Genomic DNA, 22,781 nt, shown 5'->3' on the forward strand with positions numbered 1-22,781 from the left:
CCTTTATTGAATAACTCCATACAGACCACGGTTGGCAAGTTAGAACTGTAAGATTCACTACGTGAACCACTGGTGTTTTGTGGAAAAGCACATGTACACTGTGTTCCAAATTATTATGCAAAAAGTGTTTAGGAGTGATAAGGGAAGAATTTGTTTGTTTGTCAGTTAAACTCATTGATGGTGATGTGTGTCAGGGCTCTTTATATCACTGTAAGCAATTGCAGACACCTGTGCTAATTAGTTTGGCAGGTGTGTCCAATGAAAGGCAAGACTACTTAAGAAGGCTGTCTCACATTATTAAGTAGCCTACATTTTCTGCCAAAATGGGAAAGAAAAAGGATGTGTCGGCTGCTGAGAAGCAACAAATTGTGGAGTGTTTTGGTCAAGGCATGACTACAATCAACATTGTGCGATGATCAGGATGAAGTGTCTTGGCAATCAAGAAGTATGTAGCTGATTCACAGTACACATGTGTGCGTGCTGATAAGGGCAAATTGAGGACTCTTTCTTACAGGCAATTACGTCAGGTTAAAAGAGCAGGGGCAAAAAAGCCTTGTCATAGCAGCAGACAAGTTTTTGAAGCTGCTGGTGCCTCCAACGTCCCCCGAACAACAAGATGCAGGGTCCTTCAGAGGTTTGCAGCTGTGCATAAGCCATCCTGTCGACCTCCTCTATCCACTTCACACAAGCAGAAACGGCTCCAGTGGGCTAAACATTACATGAAGACTGATTTCAAAACTGTTTTGTTCACGGATGAGTGCCGTGCAGCGCTCGATGGTCCAGATGGATGGAGTGGAGGATGCCTGGTTGATGGACACCCCATGCAAACACGGCTACAGCGCCAACAAGGAGGAGGTGGAGTAATGTTTTGGGCTGGAATCATGGGGAGAGAGATTGTCGGCCCCTTTAGGATCCCTGAAGGCGCTAAAGATGAACTCCATAATGTATGTGGATTTTCTCAAACAGCACTTCCTGCCATGGTTCAAGAAGAAGAACCGTGTATTTCACAGCAAGATCATTTTTTTGCATGATAATGCACCATCTCATGCTGCACATAAAACATGTGCATCTCTGGCTGATATGGGCATAAAAGGGGACAAACTTATGGTGTGACCCCCATGCTCCCCTGACCTCTACCCCATTCAGAACCTCTGGAGCATCATCAAAAGGAGTGTCTATGATGGCGGGAGGCAGTTCACATCTAAGCAACACCTCTGGGAGGGTATTCTGTCCTCATGCAAAACAATTGAAGCAGAAACCATCAAAAACCTGACAAATTCAATGGACGAGAGAGTTCAGAAGCTCCTTTCAAACAAGGGGTCCTATGTGAAAATGTAACATCACCTAGAATAAAGTTTTGAGTTGAAAACTGTTTGATTTCAGTTTCTAATAACCTGCTAATGCTTATAATTTCAAAAATGACCATTTTTTTGGTCTTTATTAAAATGAAAAGGTTGATCGAAAAGTTTGGGGGATCTAAGAGTGTGGCAACCCAGTAGTCATGATTACTTCGAATTCTGACAATATGAGGGTCATGTTGCAGGTAGTGCAGCAAGAAGGCACTTATGTGTCTTGCGCATCTCGGAGCCCCAAAATTATTTTCCGGGCTAGATGCAGCTAAAAATTATTATTAATTTTAAATCTGGTGGAGCTTAGTATAGATGGCCTAATAGGATCAGTGCTGCACACTGCTACAAAGCCCAAATTATTTTCCAGTCAAGATACAGATAAACATGATTAGTAATTTTAAATCTGGTGGAGCTTATTATAGATGGCCTAATAGAATCAGTGCTGCACACTGCTACAAAGCCCAAATTATTTTCCAGCCAAGATACAGATAAACATGATTAGTAATTTGAAAGCTTAAAATGGTTGGTAGGGTGATTTTAACCAATCATCAAGCTTTTACTCTCCCCAGGATGACACAGGGGTAGAAAAGTCGTTTCGGATCCATGATTTGTTCATCTTTATGAACGTGAGTCTGTCTACATTATCAGTGGAGAGCCGCGTGCGCTTATCTGTCAGCACACCACCAGCAGCGCTGAACACACGTTCAGACAGAACGCTGGCTGCGGGGCATGACAAGATCTCCAAGGCGTAAGTGGCTAGCTCCGGCCATTTATCCAGATTGGAAGCCCAAAAAGAGCAAGGGTCCAGTGACACAGTCATGGCTTCAATGTTTACTTGGAGATACTCCTGTACCATCGTCTCTAGGCGTTGACTATGTGTCAGACTTCTTGTCTCCTGTGGCCTTGCAAAGGATGGGCTAAAAAAGTGGTGAAATGATTCCGCAAAATTGATGTTACCAGCAGATACTGTGATTCTGTTACGGTTTGAGTGCTGAACACTTGACGGTCCCACGGTTGGCAAGTTGGAACTGTGAGATTCACTACGTGCACCACTAGTGTTTTGTGGAAAAGCACATGTAAGATTCTGCAACAGTCTCTGCTGATACTCCTGCATGCGTGCATCCCTTTCTATGGCAGGAATAATTTCGGCAAATTTACTTTTGTACCGGGGATCTAACAGTGTGGCAACCCAGTAGTCAGGATTATTTCTTATTCTCACAATTCGAGGGTCATGTTGCAGGTAGTGCAGCAAGAAGGCACTCATGTGTGTTGCGCATCCAGGAGCACCAAGTCCCTGTTGTGTTGGTGGCGAGGTAACAATCATGCTTCCTTCCTCTGTCCTCTCCCCCCAACCTCGCACAACAGAAATGTGATCAAGGTCTCCCTCATCTGATGAGTCTTCCATCAGTTCGTCCTCCACTTCTTCCTGGGCTCCTGCACCTTCCTCACTAGTTTGGCTGCTACCATGCGCCCTGGTAAAACCATCTCCCCCACCCTCACATGCCTGCTGCCTTGGTGCTGCCGACCGTCTGGACCTTGCAGATGTTAGCCCTTCCGCATACAACTCCTCCTCCTCTACTTCCTCCACCTCCTCTTGTGCCACCACCTGACTCCGAATTCTGTTTAACATGTGCTCCAGCATGTAAATCACCAGAATAGTCATGCTGATAATGGCATCGTCAGCACTAAACATCTTCGTCGCCATTTCAAAACTGTGCAGAAGGGTGCATAGGTCCCTGATCTGAGACCACTCCTCCAGCGTGATTTGCCCCACCTCTGGATCTCGTTGGCCCAGGCTATACGTCAGAACGTATTGCACCAGGGCTTGTCGGTGCTGCCACAGTCGCTGCAACATGTGCAGAGTTGAATTCCACCGGGTAGGCACATCGCATTTTAGCCGATGAAGTGGCAGGCCCAACGACTTCTGTAGAGATGTAAGTCGCTGAGCTGCGGGATGCGAACGGCGGAAGTGAGCACACAGCGACCGTGCCCTCTGCAGAAGGCCATCTAGTCTGGGATAGTGGGCTAAAAATTGCTGGACAACCAGGCTCAACACGTGAGCCATACAAGGCACGTGTGTGACATTGCCCCGGCGAAGGGCCGCACCCAGGTTTGCAGCATTGTCGCACACGGCCTTCCCTGGTTTCAGGTCCAGTGGAGACAACCATTCATGAAATTGGTTCTCCAGAGCTGACCACAACTCCTCAGCTGTGTGACTCACATTTCCCAGACATTTCAAAGTAAAAACCGCCTGATGACGTTGAGACCTACTGCCAGCATAGTAAGGAGGTGTGCAGGATTCCTTCTGCGCAGTTAGAAAGCTTGTGGCATGACCAGACAGGCTTTGGGTGCAGGTGGAAACAGAGAGGAGGTTGAGGAGGCAGAAGCACTGGAGGAACTTTGACATAAAGAGGATTGACGCACAACTCGTGGGGACGGCAAGACTTGGACAGCTGCAACTTGTCCTGCTGTCACCATAGTTACCCAGTGCCCAGTCAGCGACATGTAACGCCCCTGTCCATGCCTACTCGTCCAAGTGTCTGTGGTGAAATGCACCCTGTCACACACAGAGTTTCTCAAAGAAGCGGTGATGTTGTGTGCGACATGCTGGTGGAGCGCAGGCACACCTTTCTTTGAGAAGTAGTGCCGACTGGGCATCTGGTACTGGGGCACTGCGACTGACATAAGGTCTTGAAAATCCTCTGTGTCCACCAGGCGGAAAGGCAGCATTTCTGTAGCCAAGAGCTTGCAGATGGTGAAATTCAACCTCTTAGCTTTCTCATGGCTAGGAGGAAATGGTCTTTTACTTGTCCACATCTGAGGGACCGAGGGCTGGCTATTGTGCTTAGACGGGGTTGATAAGGGTGTCCCCGGCAAACTGCCGGTCTGTGAGGAAGATGCAGGCGGACATGTTAGGTTGCCTTGATCCAAAGGTGGTGCTATCGATGTCGGACAGTGCTCAACACCAGCTGGTGTTACCACCTCCAAAGAAAATGATGACCTGCCAATCACGCTGGCTGTTGCGGGTAAAGAGGTGGCAGGTCTGCGCCCCAAAACAGGTGTGACTGCTGTCCCCCCAGTCACAGAGGATGAAGAGGCCGCGGATGCACAAGATATGGCAGACGGTGGTTGGCCCGGCCCGCTAGGCCGCATTGTAGCACACTGAGCTTCCCACTGCAACTTATGCTTCATGTCCATGTGCCGGTTCATGCATGAAGTACTCAAACTATGTATTTTTTGGCCTCTACTTAGCTTTTGCTGACAAATGTTACAGATAACACGAGTTGGGTCATCTTTATTGATCTGAAAAAATGCCCAGGCTATGCAAGGCTTAGCACCCATGCGACCTGAAGAGCCACCACGACTTGTGGTGAGAGGCAGAGTTGTGTTTGAGGATGCAGTTGTTGACGTGCTTCCAGTACTACGTCTCTGTCCAGGAAGGCGCAACCTGACCTCGTCGTCACTAGCATCTTCCTCCACCTCCTCTGCTGACCTCATCTCTTGGCTGACTGTGGGTTGACAGTAAGTGGGATCTCCAACCTCATCATCATCACCCTGTGCGCTATCACACCCGTCGTCCTCAGAGCCAACCTGTTCCTGCCCTGACAAAAAACTAAAGTTGTCGCTCCAATCAGGTATTTGAGTCTCATCATCGTCTTCCTCATTGTCTCCACCAACAGGAGTTACAGTTTGGGAATGAGGGTCTACATTATGGTCAGAACCTTCTGCGTCTGGTCCTGGATCCGACTCATAAAGATTCTGGGCATCAGTGCAGATCATTTCCTCGTCTGGATTCGCAGAAGCGCTGGAGTCGACCTCTGATTCCCAGGCTATAGTATGAGCAAACAGCTCTGCAGACTCAACCATCTGTTCTACCTCATACTCAGACGGGCAGCTGGAGATTTGGGAGCTGTGAGGAAGCAAGTGCGATTGGGGTGACACCTTTGAGGACTGGAGTATTTGTGATGTTGAAGTTGATGTGGAGGAGAGCCCACTTAAAGGAGCACTTGATATCAGTTGAAGCACCTGCTGTTTTTGTGCCTCATCTGGAATTTGTAGCGATTGGCGTGGCCGTAAGAAAGGGATCTTATCACATTGTCCGCTAAAAGAAGTAGACATTTTAGTTTGGCTGGAAGATGGTCTTTCTTCTGCAGATGTTACTGTTGCTTTAACACCTACCCCACGGACACAAACTTTTTCCCCTTCCCAACACGCCTATTCCCCTTTCCACCAGCAGCAGGCCTTTTTCCACTCATTTTGGTGGTTAACTAATTCACAACTCTGGAGTTGTTTGCACAAAAAAACAATGGATGGGAACCGAGCAGAGCTGAGTGGCCAAACTGTGGTATTAGGCCAAAACTATTGGCTGGGTTAGATGGAGAAAAAAATTATATTCGATTTGCAACCTGATGGAGGTCAGTATAGATGGACTAATAGAACAAGTCCCACACACAGCTAGAAGCCCAAATATTTTTTCAGAGGTAGATGCAGAAAAAAAATATATTCAGTTTGCAACCTGATGGAGGTCAGTATAGATGGACTAATAGAGAAAGTCCCACACACTGCTAGAAGGCCAAATATTTTTTCAGAGCTAGATGCAGATAAAAATTATTTTTAATTTGCAACCTGATGGAGGTCAGTATAGATGGACTAATAGAGAAAGTCCCACACACTGCTAGAAGGCCAAATATTTTTTCAGAGCTAGATGCAGATAAAAATTATTTTTAATTTGCAACCTGATGGAGGTCAGTATAGATGGACTAATAGAGAAAGTCCCACACACTGCTAGAAGGCCAAATATTTTTTCAGAGCTAGATGCAGAAAAAAATTATATTCAGTTTGCAACCTGATGAAGGTCAGTATAGATGGACTAATAGAACAAGTCCCACACACAGCTAGAAGCCCAAATATTTTTTCAGAGGTAGATGCAGATAAAAATTATTTTTAATTTGCAACCTGATGGAGGTCAGTATAGATGGACTAATAGAGAAAGTCCCACACACTGCTAGAAGGCTAAATATTTTTTCAGAGCTAGATGCAGATAAAAATTATTTTTAATTTGCAACCTGATGGAGGTCAGTATAGATGCACTAATAGAGAAAGTCCCACACACTGCTAGAAGGCCAACTATTTTTTCAGAGCTAGATGCAGAAAAAAATTATATTCAGTTTGCAACCTGATGGAGGTCTGTATAGATGGATTAATAGAACAAGTCCCACACACAGCTAGAAGCCCAATAATTTTTTCAGAGGTAGATGCAGAAAAAATATATATTCAGTTTGCAATCTGATGGAGGTCTGTATAGATGGATTAATAGAAGAAGTCCCACACACAGCTAGAAGCCCAATATTTTTTCAGAGGTAGATGCAGAAAAAAAATATATTCAGTTTGCAACCTGATGGAGGTCAGTATAGATGGACTAATAGAGAAAGTCCCACACACTGCTAGAAGGCCAAATATTTTTTCAGAGCTAGATGCAGATAAAAATTATTTTTAATTTGCAACCTGATGGAGGTCAGTATAGATGGACTAATAGAGAAAGTCCCACACACTGCTAGAAGGCCAAATATTTTTTCAGAGCTAGATGCAGAAAAAAATTATATTCAGTTTGCAACCTGATGGAGGTCAGTATAGATGGACTAATAGAACAAGTCCCACACACAGCTAGAAGCCCAAATATTTTTTCAGAGGTAGATGCAGATAAAAATTATTTTTAATTTGCAACCTGATGGAGGTCAGTATAGATGGACTAATAGAGAAAGTCCCACACACTGCTAGAAGGCTAAATATTTTTTCAGAGCTAGATGCAGATAAAAATTATTTTTAATTTGCAACCTGATGGAGGTCAGTATAGATGGACTAATAGAGAAAGTCCCACACACTGCTAGAAGGCCAACTATTTTTTCAGAGCTAGATGCAGAAAAAAATTATATTCAGTTTGCAACCTGATGGAGGTCTGTATAGATGGATTAATAGAACAAGTCCCACACACAGCTAGAAGCCCAATATTTTTTCAGAGGTAGATGCAGAAAAAATATATATTCAGTTTGCAACCTGATGGAGGTCTGTATAGATGGATTAATAGAACAAGTCCCACACACAGCTAGAAGCCCAATATTTTTTCAGAGGTAGATGCAGAAAAAAAATATATTCAGTTTGCAACCTGATGGAGGTCAGTATAGATGGACTAATAGAGAAAGTCCCACACACTGCTAGAAGGCCAAATATTTTTTCAGAGCTAGATGCAGATAAAAATTATTTTTAATTTGCAACCTGATGGAGGTCAGTATAGATGGACTAATAGAGAAAGTCCCACACACTGCTAGAAGGCCAAATATTTTTTCAGAGCTAGATGCAGATAAAAATTATTTTTAATTTGCAACCTGATGGAGGTCAGTATAGATGGACTAATAGAGAAAGTCCCACACACTGCTAGAAGGCCAAATATTTTTTCAGAGCTAGATGCAGAAAAAAATTATATTCAGTTTGCAACCTGATGGAGGTCAGTATAGATGGACTAATAGAACAAGTCCCACACACAGCTAGAAGCCCAAATATTTTTTCAGAGGTAGATGCAGATAAAAATTATTTTTAATTTGCAACCTGATGGAGGTCAGTATAGATGGACTAATAGAGAAAGTCCCACACACTGCTAGAAGGCTAAATATTTTTTCAGAGCTAGATGCAGATAAAAATTATTTTTAATTTGCAACCTGATGGAGGTCAGTATAGATGGACTAATAGAGAAAGTCCCACACACTGCTAGAAGGCCAACTATTTTTTCATAACTAGATGCAGAAAAAAATTATATTCAGTTTGCAACCTGATGGAGGTCTGTATAGATGGATTAATAGAACAAGTCCCACACACAGCTAGAAGCCCAATATTTTTTCAGAGGTACATGCAGAAAAAATATATATTCAGTTTGCAACCTGATGGAGGTCTGTATAGATGGATTAATAGAACAAGTCCCACACACAGCTAGAAGCCCAATATTTTTTCAGAGGCAGATGCAGAAAAAAAATATATTCAGTTTGCAACCTGATGGAGGTCAGTATAGATGGACTAATAGAGAAAGTCCCACACACTGCTAGAAGGCCAAATATTTTTTCAGAGCTAGATGCAGAAAAAAATTATATTCAGTTTGCAACCTGATGGAGGTCAGTATAGATGGACTAATAGAACAAGTCCCACACACAGCTAGAAGCCCAAATATTTTTTCAGAGGTAGATGCAGATAAAAATTATTTTTAATTTGCAACCTGATGGAGGTCAGTATAGATGGACTAATAGAGAAAGTTCCACACACTGCTAGAAGGCCAAATATTTTTTCAGATCTAGATGCAGATAAAAATTATTTTTAACTTGCAACCTGATGGAGGTCAGTATAGATGGACTAATAGAGAAAGTCCCACACACTGCTAGAAGGCCAAATATTTTTTCAGAGCTAGATGCAGAAAAAAATTATATTCAGTTTGCAACCTGATGGAGGTCAGTATAGATGGACTAATAGAACAAGTCCCACACACAGCTAGAAGCCCAAATATTTTTTCAGAGGTAGATGCAGATAAAAATTATTTTTAATTTGCAACCTGATGGAGGTCAGTATAGATGGACTAATAGAGAAAGTCCCACACACTGCTAGAAGGCTAAATATTTTTTCAGAGCTAGATGCAGATAAAAATTATTTTTAATTTGCAACCTGATGGAGGTCAGTATAGATGGACTAATAGAGAAAGTCCCACACACTGCTAGAAGGCCAACTATTTTTTCATAACTAGATGCAGAAAAAAATTATATTCAGTTTGCAACCTGATGGAGGTCTGTATAGATGGATTAATAGAACAAGTCCCACACACAGCTAGAAGCCCAATATTTTTTCAGAGGTACATGCAGAAAAAATATATATTCAGTTTGCAACCTGATGGAGGTCTGTATAGATGGATTAATAGAACAAGTCCCACACACAGCTAGAAGCCCAATATTTTTTCAGAGGCAGATGCAGAAAAAAAATATATTCAGTTTGCAACCTGATGGAGGTCAGTATAGATGGACTAATAGAGAAAGTCCCACACACTGCTAGAAGGCCAAATATTTTTTCAGAGCTAGATGCAGAAAAAAATTATATTCAGTTTGCAACCTGATGGAGGTCAGTATAGATGGACTAATAGAACAAGTCCCACACACAGCTAGAAGCCCAAATATTTTTTCAGAGGTAGATGCAGATAAAAATTATTTTTAATTTGCAACCTGATGGAGGTCAGTATAGATGGACTAATAGAGAAAGTTCCACACACTGCTAGAAGGCCAAATATTTTTTCAGATCTAGATGCAGATAAAAATTATTTTTAACTTGCAACCTGATGGAGGTCAGTATAGATGGACTAATAGAGAAAGTCCCACACACTGCTAGAAGGCCAAATATTTTTTCAGACATAGATGCAGAAAAAAATTATATTCAGTTTGCAACCTGATGGAGGTCAGTATAGATGGACTAATAGAACAAGTCCCACACACTGCTAGAAGCCCAAATATTTTTTCAGAGCTAGATGCAGAAAAAAATTATATTCAATTTGCAACCTGATGGAGGTCAGTATAGATGGACTAATAGAATGATGCTATGCCCAAAAGATTTTACTTCACTAGGTGCAGTAAAAAAATTGGTATTCTATACACAGGTGGTATATCTTGCAACACAGATAGGCTACTCCACTGACTAACACACTCTGCAATAGGCCAAAAAGGATTAGCTTTGCTAGATTCAGCCAAATGCTGTGAAAAAAACTTGCACAGCACTGGCACAGACCTGCCTGGCAAAAACTGATAGGAACTGATGTAACCTAGTCCTGAAAAGGACTGCAATTACAATTAGTCTTTACTCCCACAATCTATCTATTTAAGAGCACAGACCTGCCTGATAAAAATCGTAGGAAATGCTGTAACCTAGTCCTTAAAAGGACTGCAATCACAACTATTCCCTACTCCCAAGCTATCTGTAGATTTGTGCGAAAATTGGCTTGAAATTAACAAGGTATAGCGCACACAGCAACAGCGTTGCCGTCTAACACGCAGCTGCAGCAGTGAGAAAATGGTGGAGACGGGGAAAATGGCTTGGTCTTATAGGGCAAGGACATGTGACATACACTGCCAATGACACATGCCCTTGCTTGTGTGAAAAACAGCAGTTCGCTCCGTGTGTGCGCTGCTGATAGGCTGACAGACTGCACCTCCCCACTGCAAATGCGGGAAAGAGAAAAAAAAATGGAGATCTTCATTATTCCTGCAGAGATCCATCCCCTGCCCCTCCCCCCACCCCGCTGTACACTCAAACTGCGTATTAACATTAATTTTCATCATTACTGAGAAAAAATCCAGTTATGATTTTGGTGCACGAACAGTTATCGAACATAACCTCGAACAGCCGAATTTTTCTCAAATCGTTCGTGTTCGCCGAACGGCTCGAACACCACCCAAAACAGCTCGAATTTGAGATTGGCGAACAGTTCGAGTAGAACAACGCTCATCTCTAGTGTCTAGTACCGCTCGGAGAGGTCGTCCTAGACAAGAGTTCTTCTTCTCCACCCTTGACCCTGTCTGTTTCCGATACCAGTGGTGAGATCTGCTTCTTTGAGACTGCCCATCTGGATTCCGGAGCCGCTGGGAATCTCATTCAACAGGCCATTGTGGAGCGTTTTCTGATTGCTACCATACGTCTGGCGGATCCTTTAGCAGTTTCCTCTGTCTATGGAAAACTTCTCCCTGAAACCATCTTGTTGGTCACTGAGCCGGTAACCCTTCAGGTGGGAATGCTGCACTCGGAGAAGACCTACTTTTATCTTGCTTGGCCTGCCTTGGTTACAGAGATATGAGCCCGTCCTGAATTGGAGCTCGGGGGAGGTGCTCCATTGGGGGCAGGAATGCCATAAGACCTGTCTGGTTCCAGTTCGTCCTGCTCGACCCCCGTCTACTCCGGATAAACCACCTGGCCTGCCTGCACCTTACTGGTCCTATGCGGACGTTTTTGATAAAAAGGAGGCAGAGACACTATCATTGCCCCATTGACCTAATACCTGGTGCTTCCCCTCCTCATGGGCGAATCTACCCCTTGTCGCTGGCTGAAACCCGTGCCATGTCTGAATATATTGAAGAAAATCTTGCTAGGGGATTTATCCAGAAATCCACCTCTCCGGCTGGAGTAGGATTCTTCTTCGTCAAGAAGAAGGACGGCTCTCTTCGTCCTTGTATCAACTATAGGGATCTAAACCATATTACTATCAAGAATAAGTACTCCCTGCCTCTCATCTCAGAGCTGTTTGACCACCTAAAGGGCACCAAGGTCTTCACTAAGCTCGACCTGTGTGGGGCGTACAATCTGGTCCGGATCCGCCAGGGAGACAAATGGAAGACGGCATTCAACACCCGGGATGGTCATTACGAGTGCCGCTTGATGACCTTCGGTCTCTGCAAAGCTCCAGCTATCTTCCAGGAGTTGGTAAACGATATCTTTCGAGATGTCCTGTGTTCCTGCGTGGTGGTGTACCTGGACGATATCTTGGTGTTCTCCCCTGATCTGCCCTCTCACCGGAGGGATGTCCGTCAGGTACTGCTTAGGCTCCGCAGAAATCGCATGTATGCTAAGTATGAGAAATGCCTCTTTGAGCAGACCTTCCTGCCATTTCTGGGGTATATCATCTCGGAGACCGGACTGTGGATGGATCCCGAGAAGGTGTCTGCCGTCTTGAGGTGGTCCCGACCTGAGGGGTTGAAGGGATTCGCTAACTATTACCGCCTCTTCATTCCTCATTTCTCCTCCCGGACAGCTCCCATCTCTGCTCTTACCCATAAGGGAGCAAATCCCAGGGAGTGGTCTCCCGAGGCAGAGAAGGCCTTTATCTCTCTTAAACAAGCCTTCTCCTCCGTTCCTGTCCTACACCGTCTTGATGGCAATAAACAGTTGTTCCTGGAGGTTGATGCCTCTTCCTCCGGAGCCGGAGCAGTGCTCACCCAGAAACCCTCGTCCGGGGGAATGGTGACCTGTGGCTTCTTCTCCAAACTCTTCTCTCCAGCCGAGCATAATTACTCCATAGGAGATCGTGAACTGCTGGCCATCAAATTAGCGCTGGAGGAGTGGCGCTACTTGCTTGAGGGGGCTCTGCACTGGGTGGTCATCTACACTGACCATAAAAACCTTGCATATTTCCAGACCTCCCAGAGACTAAACCCGCGTCAGGCCAGATGGTCTTTGTTCTTTGCTCGATTCTGCTTCAACCTCCATTACTGCCCGGCAGACAAGAACATTAAAGCTAAAGCTCTATCCCGCTCTTTTCTATCTTCCGACCAAGAGGAGGAGCCTCTGCACATCACTGATCCCTCCAGAATAATGACTGTGGCTCCATTTGACCTGTCTCATCTTCCCCCTGGTAAGACCTTTGTAGCGGCTCAGGATCGGAAGAGGGTTTTACTCTGGGGCCATTCATCCAAACTGGCTGGCCATGCCGGCCAGAGGAAGACACTTCTGCTCATTACCCGGCACTATTGGTGGCCTACCCTGCGCAAGGATGTTGCGGAATTTGTCGCGGCTTGTTCCTCTTGTGCCTGTAGCAAGATACCCAGGCACCTTCCAGCCGGTCGTCTCCTTCCTCTTCCCGTGCCTTCCGTTCTGTGGCAACATATTGCAATGGATTTCTTCACGGATCTTCCTGTATCAGCCAGTTGTACTGTCATTTGGGTGGTTGCCGACCGCTTCTCCAAGATGGCTCACTTCATTCCTCTACCTGGTCTTCCTTCTGCACCTGTGCTGGCTAAGGACTTTATCCGTTCAGTTCGCTTCTCGCTTTTGGAGAGCCAGATGCAAGCTGCTGGATGTCTCTTTGGACTTCTCTTCTGCCTACTATCCTCAGTCCAATGGTCAAGTGGAACGTATCAATCAGATCCTTACCAGCTTTCTTTGGCACTTTGTCAACGCTCACCATAGCAATTGGGTTGAGCTCCTGCCCTGGGCCGAGTTTTCCTATAACAACCATGTGAGTGAGTCCTCTGCTAAGTCTCCGTTTTTCATGGTCTACGGTCAACACCCCCGGATTCCATTTCACTTCTCTGCTTCAGTGGACAATCCTGCCGCGATGTCTCTCGTCAGTGAATTTTCTGCAATTTGGGAGGACGCTAGATCTGCGCTTCTTCAGTCCTCCGAGTGGATGAAGAAGCATGCTGATAAGAGACATCTGGATCCTCCTCAATTCCATCAGGGAGACAAGGTCTGGCTTTCCTCCAAATATGTCCATCTCAAGATACCATCATATAAGTTGAGTACGTGGTTCATCGGTTCCTTCAAGATTCTGAACCAAATAAATCCAGTGGCTTACAAGCTGAAACACCCGGCCTCCTTACAGATGCCCAATTCCTTTCACATGTCTCTCCTCAAATCTGTTGTCCTTAATTCTTTCTCTGGTTATCCAGGTACCGCTCCAGCTCCAGTCTCCGCTGAAGACGTCTTTGAGGTGGAGAACATTTTGGCCATCAAGAGTGTAAGAGGAAAGACTTTCTATCTTGTGGATTGGAAGGGGTTTGGTACAGAGGAGAGATCTTGGGAGCCCAGGGAGAACATTCATGCCCCTCATCTTCTTTAAAAATTTCTTGTGGCCTAAAAAAGAAGGGGTGTAAAGGGGGGGGTTCTGTAGTGTCAGCGTCTGTGCCTCAAGCCGGGCAGAGACGCCATTCCCCTCACCGCCACGTTCCCGGTCAAGCGTCCTCCAACTTCCCTTCTGCTGTTGCTGTTGCGAGCACACTGTGCAGCTTCTCGGGCATTATGCTTAGGGCGCGCGCATGCTCCCTTCCTCTTAAAGGGGCCACGCAGGCCATCCTAAAGAGTCCCCAACCAATGGCCGGAGGACCACTCTTATATAAAGCACCTACTCTAAAATAGAGGTGCCTGTGCCAGGTTGTTGTTTGTGTGCTAACACACTCCTCAGCCCTCAGGTTCAGTATCTGCCAGCCTGTCTGTTAGCCTTGCCCTCCAGCCTGTCTGTTAGCCGTGCCCGCCAGCCTGTCTGTCAGCCGTGCCCGCCAGCCTGTCTGTCAGCCGTGCCTGCCAGCCTGTTTTCAGCCGTGCCCACCTGCCTATCTACCCAGATCACCTGTCAGGCCACCTGCCATGTCCGCCTGCCTGTCTACCCGGATCACCTGTCAGGCCACATGTCGTGTCCGCCTGCTTGCCTACCTGTATCACCTGTCTGGCTATCTGCCGAGCCCAACTGCCTGCTTACCCGGACCACCCGTCAAGCTACCTGCCGTGCTCATTTGCTGTACCGGTCAGCTTCAGCCATCTGACCGTGGGAGTCGCCTGCTCTCACACAAGGTCGGTCCCAGAGTGGCACCTGGTCCACCTGCCCAGTCCCTCCCTGGTTCACGGAGTCGATTAAGCCACCGTGTGGCCAGGGTAGGTCCGAGTTGGCACTTAGTTACGCTCCTCTGGTCCCTCCTTGCATCTCAGCACAGAGTTTCCACCACCCGGACCCGTAACATGAAGCTACTTAACCTCAACTAGCAAACTCATACCATGCCTGGCCCATGTGCTCAACTAGTGGTTCAGCGATTTCCCAAATGCTACCCAGATGTGCCTGAGCTGCTTGTCAAAGTACGCTGCGTGTGTGCCCATTTCAGAAAGTCACCTACAGCTTCCGCCACCCTCGCTGTGCTTTAGCAGCATTTGAAGCTCACCGACTGGTGTGCGATGTCACCATGTGCTGGAACTAGTGATGAGCGAGCACTAAAATGCTCAGGTACTCGTTGTTCGAGTCAAGCAAATTGAAATGCTCGAGTGCTCGATCCGATCAATGAGCCCACCCAATGTAAGTCTATGGGAAATAAGAGAAATTTTCCTGCGCCCCCTCCCCCCACCCGGATGTCTGCAGAGGGTGTAAAAATTGCCCAAATCGATGGAAACAGGGCTCAAATGACATTGGAAAGCATGGGGAAGACCCCTGGAAGCATCTCTGACTCCCTGGTCACTGCTGTGGACGATGTTGTCAGAGTATTACGCCACTTTTATGGACTCACAATAAAACATACAAAAACAAAACCAAAATGGATTTTCCTGGGAAATATGGAAGGAAAGGAACATCCTTTCCAGGGTAATGACTTACAGTACAGACCAAAAGTTTGGACACACCTTCTCATTTAAAGATTTTTCTGTATTTTCATGACTATGAAAATTGTGCATTCACACTGAAGGCATCAAAACTATGAATTAACACATGTGGAATTATATACTTAAAAAGTGTGAAACAACTGAAAATATGTCTTATATTCTAGGTTCTTCAAAGTAGCCACCTTTTGCTTTGATGACTGCTTTGCACACTCTTGGCATTCTCTTGATGAGCTTCAAAAGGTAGTCACCAGAAATGGTTTTCACTTCACAGGTGTGCCCTGTCAGGTTTAATAAGTGGGATTTCTTGCCTTATAAATGGGGTTGGGACCATCAGTTGTGTTGTGCAGAAGTCAGATGGATACACAGCTGATAGTCCTACTGAATAGACTGTTAGAATTTGTATTATGGCAAGAAAAAAGCAGCTAAGTAAAGAAAAACGAGTGGCCATCATTAAGAAATGAAGGTCAGTCAGTCCGAAAAATTGGGAAAATTTTGAAAGTGTCCCCAAGTGCAGTTGCCAAAACCATCAAGCGCTACAAAGAAACTGGCTCACATGAGGACCACCCCAGGAAAGGAAGACCAAGATTCACCTCTGATTCTGAGGATAAGTTTATCCGAGTCACCAGCCTCAGAAATCGTAGGTTAACAGCAGCTCAGATTAGAGACCAGGTCAATGCCACACAGAGTTCTAGCAGCCGACACATCTCTTCAACAACTGTTAAGAGGAGACTTTGTGCAGCAGGCCTTCATGGTAAAATAACTGCTAGGAAACCACTGCTAAGGACAGGCAACAAGCAGAAGAGACTTGTTTGGGCTAAAGAACACAAGGAATGGACATTAGACCAGTGGAAATCTGTGCTTTGGTCTAATGAGTCCAAATTTGAGATCTTTGTTTCCAACCACCGTGTCTTTGTGCGACGCAGAAAAGGTGAACGGACGGACTCTACATGCCTGGTTCCCACCGTGAAGCATGGAGGAGGAGGTGTGATGGTGTGGGGGTGCTTTGCTGGTGACACTGTTGGGGATTTATTCAAAATTGAAGGCATACTGAACCAGCATGGCTACCACAGCATCTTGCAGCGGCATGCTATTCCATCCGGTTTGCGTTTAGTTGGACCATCATTTATTTTTCAACAGGACAATGGCCCCAAACACACCTCCAGGCTGTGTAAGGGCTATTTGACCAAGAGGGAGAGTGATTGGGTGCTATGCCAGATGACCTGGCCTCCACAGTCACCCGACCTGAACCCAATCGAGATGGTTTGGGGTGAGCTGGACCGCAGAATGAAAGCAAAAGAGCCAACAAGTGCTAAGCATCTCTGGGAACTCCTTCAAGATTGTTGGAAGACCATTTCCGGTGACTACCTCTTGATGCTCATCAAGAGAATACCAAGAATGTGCAAAGCAGTCATCAAAGCAAAAGGTGGCTACTTTGAAGAACCTAGAATATAAGACATATTTTCAGTTGTTTCACACTTTTTTGTTAAGTATATAATTCCACATGTGTTAATTTGTAGTTTTGATGCCTTCAGTGTGAATGTACAATTTTCATAGTCATGAAAATACAGAAAAATCTTTAAATAAGAAGGTGTGTCCAAACTTTTGGTCTGGACTGTATATATAAGGCAAAATAAATAACCAAAAACAAAAATGCTCTTCCACACCTTGAGCTATGTTCACATGTAGCGTTTTTGATGTGGTTTTGCGCTTTTGCATTGCTTTTAACGCTATAAAATACATTCACCAGTAATTGTAATTTTAACATTTTACTGCCTTATCTGGCTATGTTGTGTGTGAGACATGATCAGACACATCCTGATTGATTTAAGAGGAAGAGACTCTGAAAGTCACAAATCCTATTTTTATAGGGCTATCAGGTGGCCCTTACTATTCTTAAAGGGCCAGCAGTTGCCCTCACTATTGTTAGAAAGCCATCAGCCGGCTATGCTTTGTTGTTCCCATTATTAAAGAGTGGGTCTCCCATACTGTTCTTGCGTATGCAGTGACTGCAACGGCTGTCAAAAATTTGGACGCACTCCAATGCCCCTTGGAAGAGACATAGAGCAGGGCCTTATGAAATTTTTTTTCCCATTATTAGGAAGTGAGTCTCCCATACTATTGTTGCCTATGTAGTGAATACAAGGGCTGCCAAAAATTTGGAGGCACTTCAATGCCCCTTGCAAAAGACGTAGATATGGAGATATGGTTTATATGGTGGTGGAGGATGAGGATGAGGAGAAAGAGGAGGGCAAGAGCAAATAGACAAAATCAGGAAGCGTATACCCATGTCTGGGTGTGAAGAGGTGCATGGGAATACACCTCCAAAAAAAGACACTGAATTTGAGCTTATGTTACACTGCTATCATTCGGTGGTGTTGAGAAGTCTGGCACAATCCAGCCCTTGTTCATTTTTATAAGAGTCAGCCTGTCAGTATTTTAAGTTGACAGGCAGATGAGCCTATCAGTTGTAATTCCCCCGGCCGCACTAAAAACCCACTCTGACAAAACGCAAGCGGCAGACAGGCCAGGACCTCTAAGAAGTAGAGAGCCAGTTCAGGCCACATGTCCAGCTTGGATACCCAATAATTATAAGGCACAGAGGAATCACGGAGGACATTGGTATGGTCAGCAAGGTACTCCTTCAGCATATTCCCAAACTTTTCCCTCCTTGTGAGACTACCTCGCGCATCTGGGCTTGTGCGATGGTAGGGTCTGAGAAAACTCTCCCAGAAATTGACAGTGTTCCCCTGCCTCTGCTGGATTGGATTTGTGTCTCTCTCACCTGTTATCTTTGGCTGTCCAACGAGCTGCGACTTCTGTAGCTAGCGTTTTCAGATGGGAATTTTTTAATAATTCCGCAACAAGGGTCTTCTCGTACTGCCCCATTTTAGTAGACCTGTCCACCACAGGAAGGAGAAATAGAAATTTCTCCTTGAAACATGGGTCTAGAAGTGTCACCAACCAGTAATGACTGTCACCCAAAATTTGGAGAAAGCGAGGGTCACGAGAAATGCAGCATAACATAAACTCAGCCATGTGTGACAGACTGCTAACAGGCAAGACTTCCGTGTCCTCACCAAGAGGATGACTGACCATGCTCTCGTTTTCATACTCCTCCTCCTCCCTCTCCTCAGGCCATCCACGCAAAACAGATGGTATGACAGTTGTGCGGGTAGCACCGTCTATAGCACGGGAAACTATCTCCTGTTCTTCCTCCTCCTCTTCCTCATTGTCACCCAATCCATGTTGGGATGAGATGAGGCTGGGCTGTATGGAACCACCCTGTATGGTTTTTTGCGCCATCTCATTGTGCTCCGCCTGCAATGCCTCCTTTTTATTTGTGAGCAGCGAGCATTTCAGAAGTCAGAGAAGCGGGATGGTGACGCTAATTATGGCATCATCGCCACTCACCATCTTGGTGGATTCCTCAAAGTTTTGGAGGATGGCACAGATGTCTTACTTCCATGCCCACTCCTGAGGTCTTATGTGTGGAGTCTGACCTGAATACCGATGGCCGTGTTGATGCTGGAAGTCAATAACTGCCCACTGCTGCTCACAAATCCTTCCCAACATCTGGAAAGTTGAGTTCCAACGTGTGGGGACATCACACACCAGTCGTATGCTGGCTGCTGCAAACGCTGCTGAAGCATGGCAAGGGCAGCAGAAGCTGTACCTGACTTTCTGAGAACCAGATCCGGCAGATCCGGGTAGGTTTTGAGAAACCGCTGAACCATGAGGTTAAGCACATGGGCCAGGCATGGTACGTGTGTGAGCTCGCCTTGCTTCAGAGCCGCCACCAGGTTATGGCCATTGTCACGCCATGCCTGGCTGTAGGTTCAGCGGTGTCAGCCACAGATCTGCCTGCTCTTTCAGAGCTGTCCACAAGTCTTCAGCATTGTGCAGTTTGTCACCTAAGCATATTAGCTTCAGGGCAGCCTGTTGCCGCTTGGCCGAGGCAGTGCTTCAATGTTTCCAGCTTGTGACTGTTGTGGTAATTTTGCAGATGGAGGCTGAAGAGGAGGAGGATGAGGTGCAGAAGCTGTAGAATATGTGAGCAACTCTGATTGACCCAGGGCTCACAATCCTTGGCGTCAGGAGGACGTGTTCTGTCGCAAGGTCCGACTGGGTCCCGGCTTCCATTATATTAACCCAGTGTGCCGTTAGCAATATGTACCATCCCTGCCCACAAGCACTTGTCCACATATCCGTGGTTAGGTGGACCTTCCCAGTAACTGCGTTTTTGAGGGCACAGCTAATGTTCTGGGACACGTGCTCGTGTAATGCGGGGATGACACACCTGGATAAATAGTGGCAGCTGGGGACCGAGTACCGAAGGATGGCCACCGCCATCAGGTTGTGGAAAGCTTCCATCTCCATGAGTCTAAAAGGCAACATTTCGAGCTCAAGCATTCGCGAAATATGTGAATTTAGTAGTGTGGCCTGTGGGGTGTTGGCTGCATATTTGCGCTTGTATTCCTAATACTGGGGTAGGGACAACAGAAATAGCTTCACTGACACACTGCTACAAACTCTAAATGGAGGATAGTATATTCCACGTTCACTACAAATGGCTGGATTTGTACCGCAGTTATATGTGATAAGTCTGACAGACACCCACGGTTTTAAATAGTGGGCTTGCAGTTTACTATTCTTCACAGCGACCACGTGTGAATAGCTTCACTGACACGCTGCTACAAACTCTAAATGAAGGACGCACACTACAAATTTCGTCATTTTTATCGCTGTAATATGGGATAACGTCAGATGATGGAAAAGATCTGGCTGTATTCTGCAGTGCTAACAAGCAAATGGAGCAGTAAAATGGTGTACTCTGGATTGATTTTTAAGCAAATAATCAGGATTAAGATGAAAAAAAAATTATCCCTAGCCCCTGATATCTGGGGCTATGTCTACGGATATCTGTAACATCAGGAGCAGACAGAACGTACAATGGACCCTCTTGTGCTGTATACACTGACACAAACCCTGTCTGCCTGCCTAACTCCTTCTATCACCACTGAGTATATTCAGCTGGATTAGTCCTCAGTAGGACTGCTAGTTCATATGGATATATAGATATGTTGTGGATTACCTATACTAACTAATAAACAAGCAAAGCTCTCCCTCACTCAGCAGCAGCTCTCCCAACTCTGCCTGTTTCCGGGTTAGACTGTGACGAGCAAATGGGCACCAGGTCTTACATAGACCTGATGACGCTATGCGGCCAGCCAATCACTGTAATGCCACAACCACATGGCTATGGCATTACAGTGCATGGCAGGCAATCCCTGCATGTTCATTGGCTCTCTAAAGAGCACCAAACATGCCGGGCAGGGACTCGAGCTCCTGGACGAGCAACCCAGAAATACTCGCCGAGTGCCTAGCACGTCGAGCACAGTGATGCTCGGGTGAATGCTGAGCAGTGGTGAGCACGTTTGCTCATCACTAGTTGGTACTCAGAGGGCAGTTGTTGAGTACCAGCTTCAACACACCCATCGGCATTCAGGTCAGCCTCCGCACATAAGGACTGAGGAGTGGGCATGGATGTTAGACATCTGTGTCGTCCTCTAAAACTTTGAGGACTCCACCAAGATGGTGAGCGGCGATAACACCATAATTAGCGTCACTGTTCTGCTTCTCTGTCTATTGAAACGCTTACTGCTCACAAATAAAGAGGACGCACTGCAGGCGGAGCACGATGAGATGGAACAAGGAACCATACAGGGTGATTCCACACAGCCCAGCCTGATCTCATCCCAATGTGGATTGGGTACTAATGAGAAGGATGAGGAGAAAGATGAGCTGGTCTCCTTCGCTACAGACGGTGCTACCCACAATACATTCATACCATCTGTTCAGCGTTGATGGCCTGAGGAAAGGGAGAATGAGGAGGAGAGCATGGACAGTCATCTTTTTGGTGAGGACAGGGAAGTCTTGGCTGTTGGTAGCCTGGCACTCATGGCTGAGTTTATGTTCCACTGCCTTTCCCGTTACCCTTGCGTTGTACGCATTTTGGCCGACAGTAATTACTGGTTGGTCACACTTCTACACCCACCCTACAAGGAGAACTTTTTATCTCTCCATCCCATGGCGGAGAGGTCTAGTAAAATGTTGCAGTACCAGAAGGCCTTTGTTGCAGAATTCTTAAAAAAATTACCATCTGAAAACGCTGGCGGCAGAGGGCATAGTTCTTTGGACAGCCAAAGAGTACAGGCAAGGGAGACACAAATAGCAGAGGCAGGGGAACACTGTCAAAGGTGTGGGACAGTTTTCTCAGACCCTCCCAGCGCCCATGCCCTGATGTGCGGGGTATTCTGACAAGGAAGGAAATGTTTTGGAAGATGTTGAAGGAGTACCTTGTCAACCTTACCAACGTCTCCTGTGAAACCTCTGTGCCTTATAATTATTGGATATCCAAGCTGGACACGTGGCAATAACTGTCTCTCTATGCCTTGGAGGTCCTTGGTTTTTAGTGCTGCCCGGCTCATTATAACTGATAAGCATATCTGCTGTCAACTGAAAATGCTGACAGGCTGACTCCTTTAAAAATGAACAAGGGCTGGATTGGGCCAGACTTCTTAACATCACCGGATAATAGCAAAGGAACATAAAGTCAAATCCAGTGTTTGTTTTTTTTTGGGGGGTGGGGTCTATTCTGATGCACCTCTTCACATCAAGACATGGGTATACGCTTCCTGATTTTTTTAATTTTTTGTTGTCCTCCTCCTTCTTCTAATAATAATAATAATCTTTATTTTTTTATAAAGCCAACATATTCCGCAGCACTTTACATACATTATCATCACTGTCGCCATTGGGGCTCACAATCTACATTCCCTATCAGTATGTCTTTGGAGTGTGTGAGGAAACCGGAGAACCCGGAGGAAACCCATGCAAACACAAGGAGAACATACAAACTTCTTCTATTCATCCTCCACCACCATATCACAAGGGAGACGTGATGCAACACCCACATAATTTTTTTGGAAGGGTGTTTATGATTTTTTTAGAGGCCTACCTCTAACATTCTGTATGTTATACAATATGTTATTTTCATGTATACCCCCCATGGGTAAATGTTTTTCAGCCCATGAAACTTAGTATATGGGCATTACCAGTATAGGAGACCCATTTCCTTAACAATGGTAACTATTTTTTTTAATGAGGACCTCCTCTACGTCTCTTCAAAGGGATATTGGAGAGTGTCCAATTTTTGTCCAGCCCTTGCAGTCACTTCATGGGCATTACCAGCATAGGACACCAATTCCTTAACAATGGCAACTATTT

Source organism: Phyllobates terribilis, unplaced genomic scaffold, assembly GCF_046119375.1.
Source record: "Phyllobates terribilis strain yellow unplaced genomic scaffold, ASM4611937v1 Scaffold_4__5_contigs__length_816908805, whole genome shotgun sequence".
Classification (NCBI taxonomy): Eukaryota; Metazoa; Chordata; class Amphibia; order Anura; family Dendrobatidae; genus Phyllobates; species Phyllobates terribilis.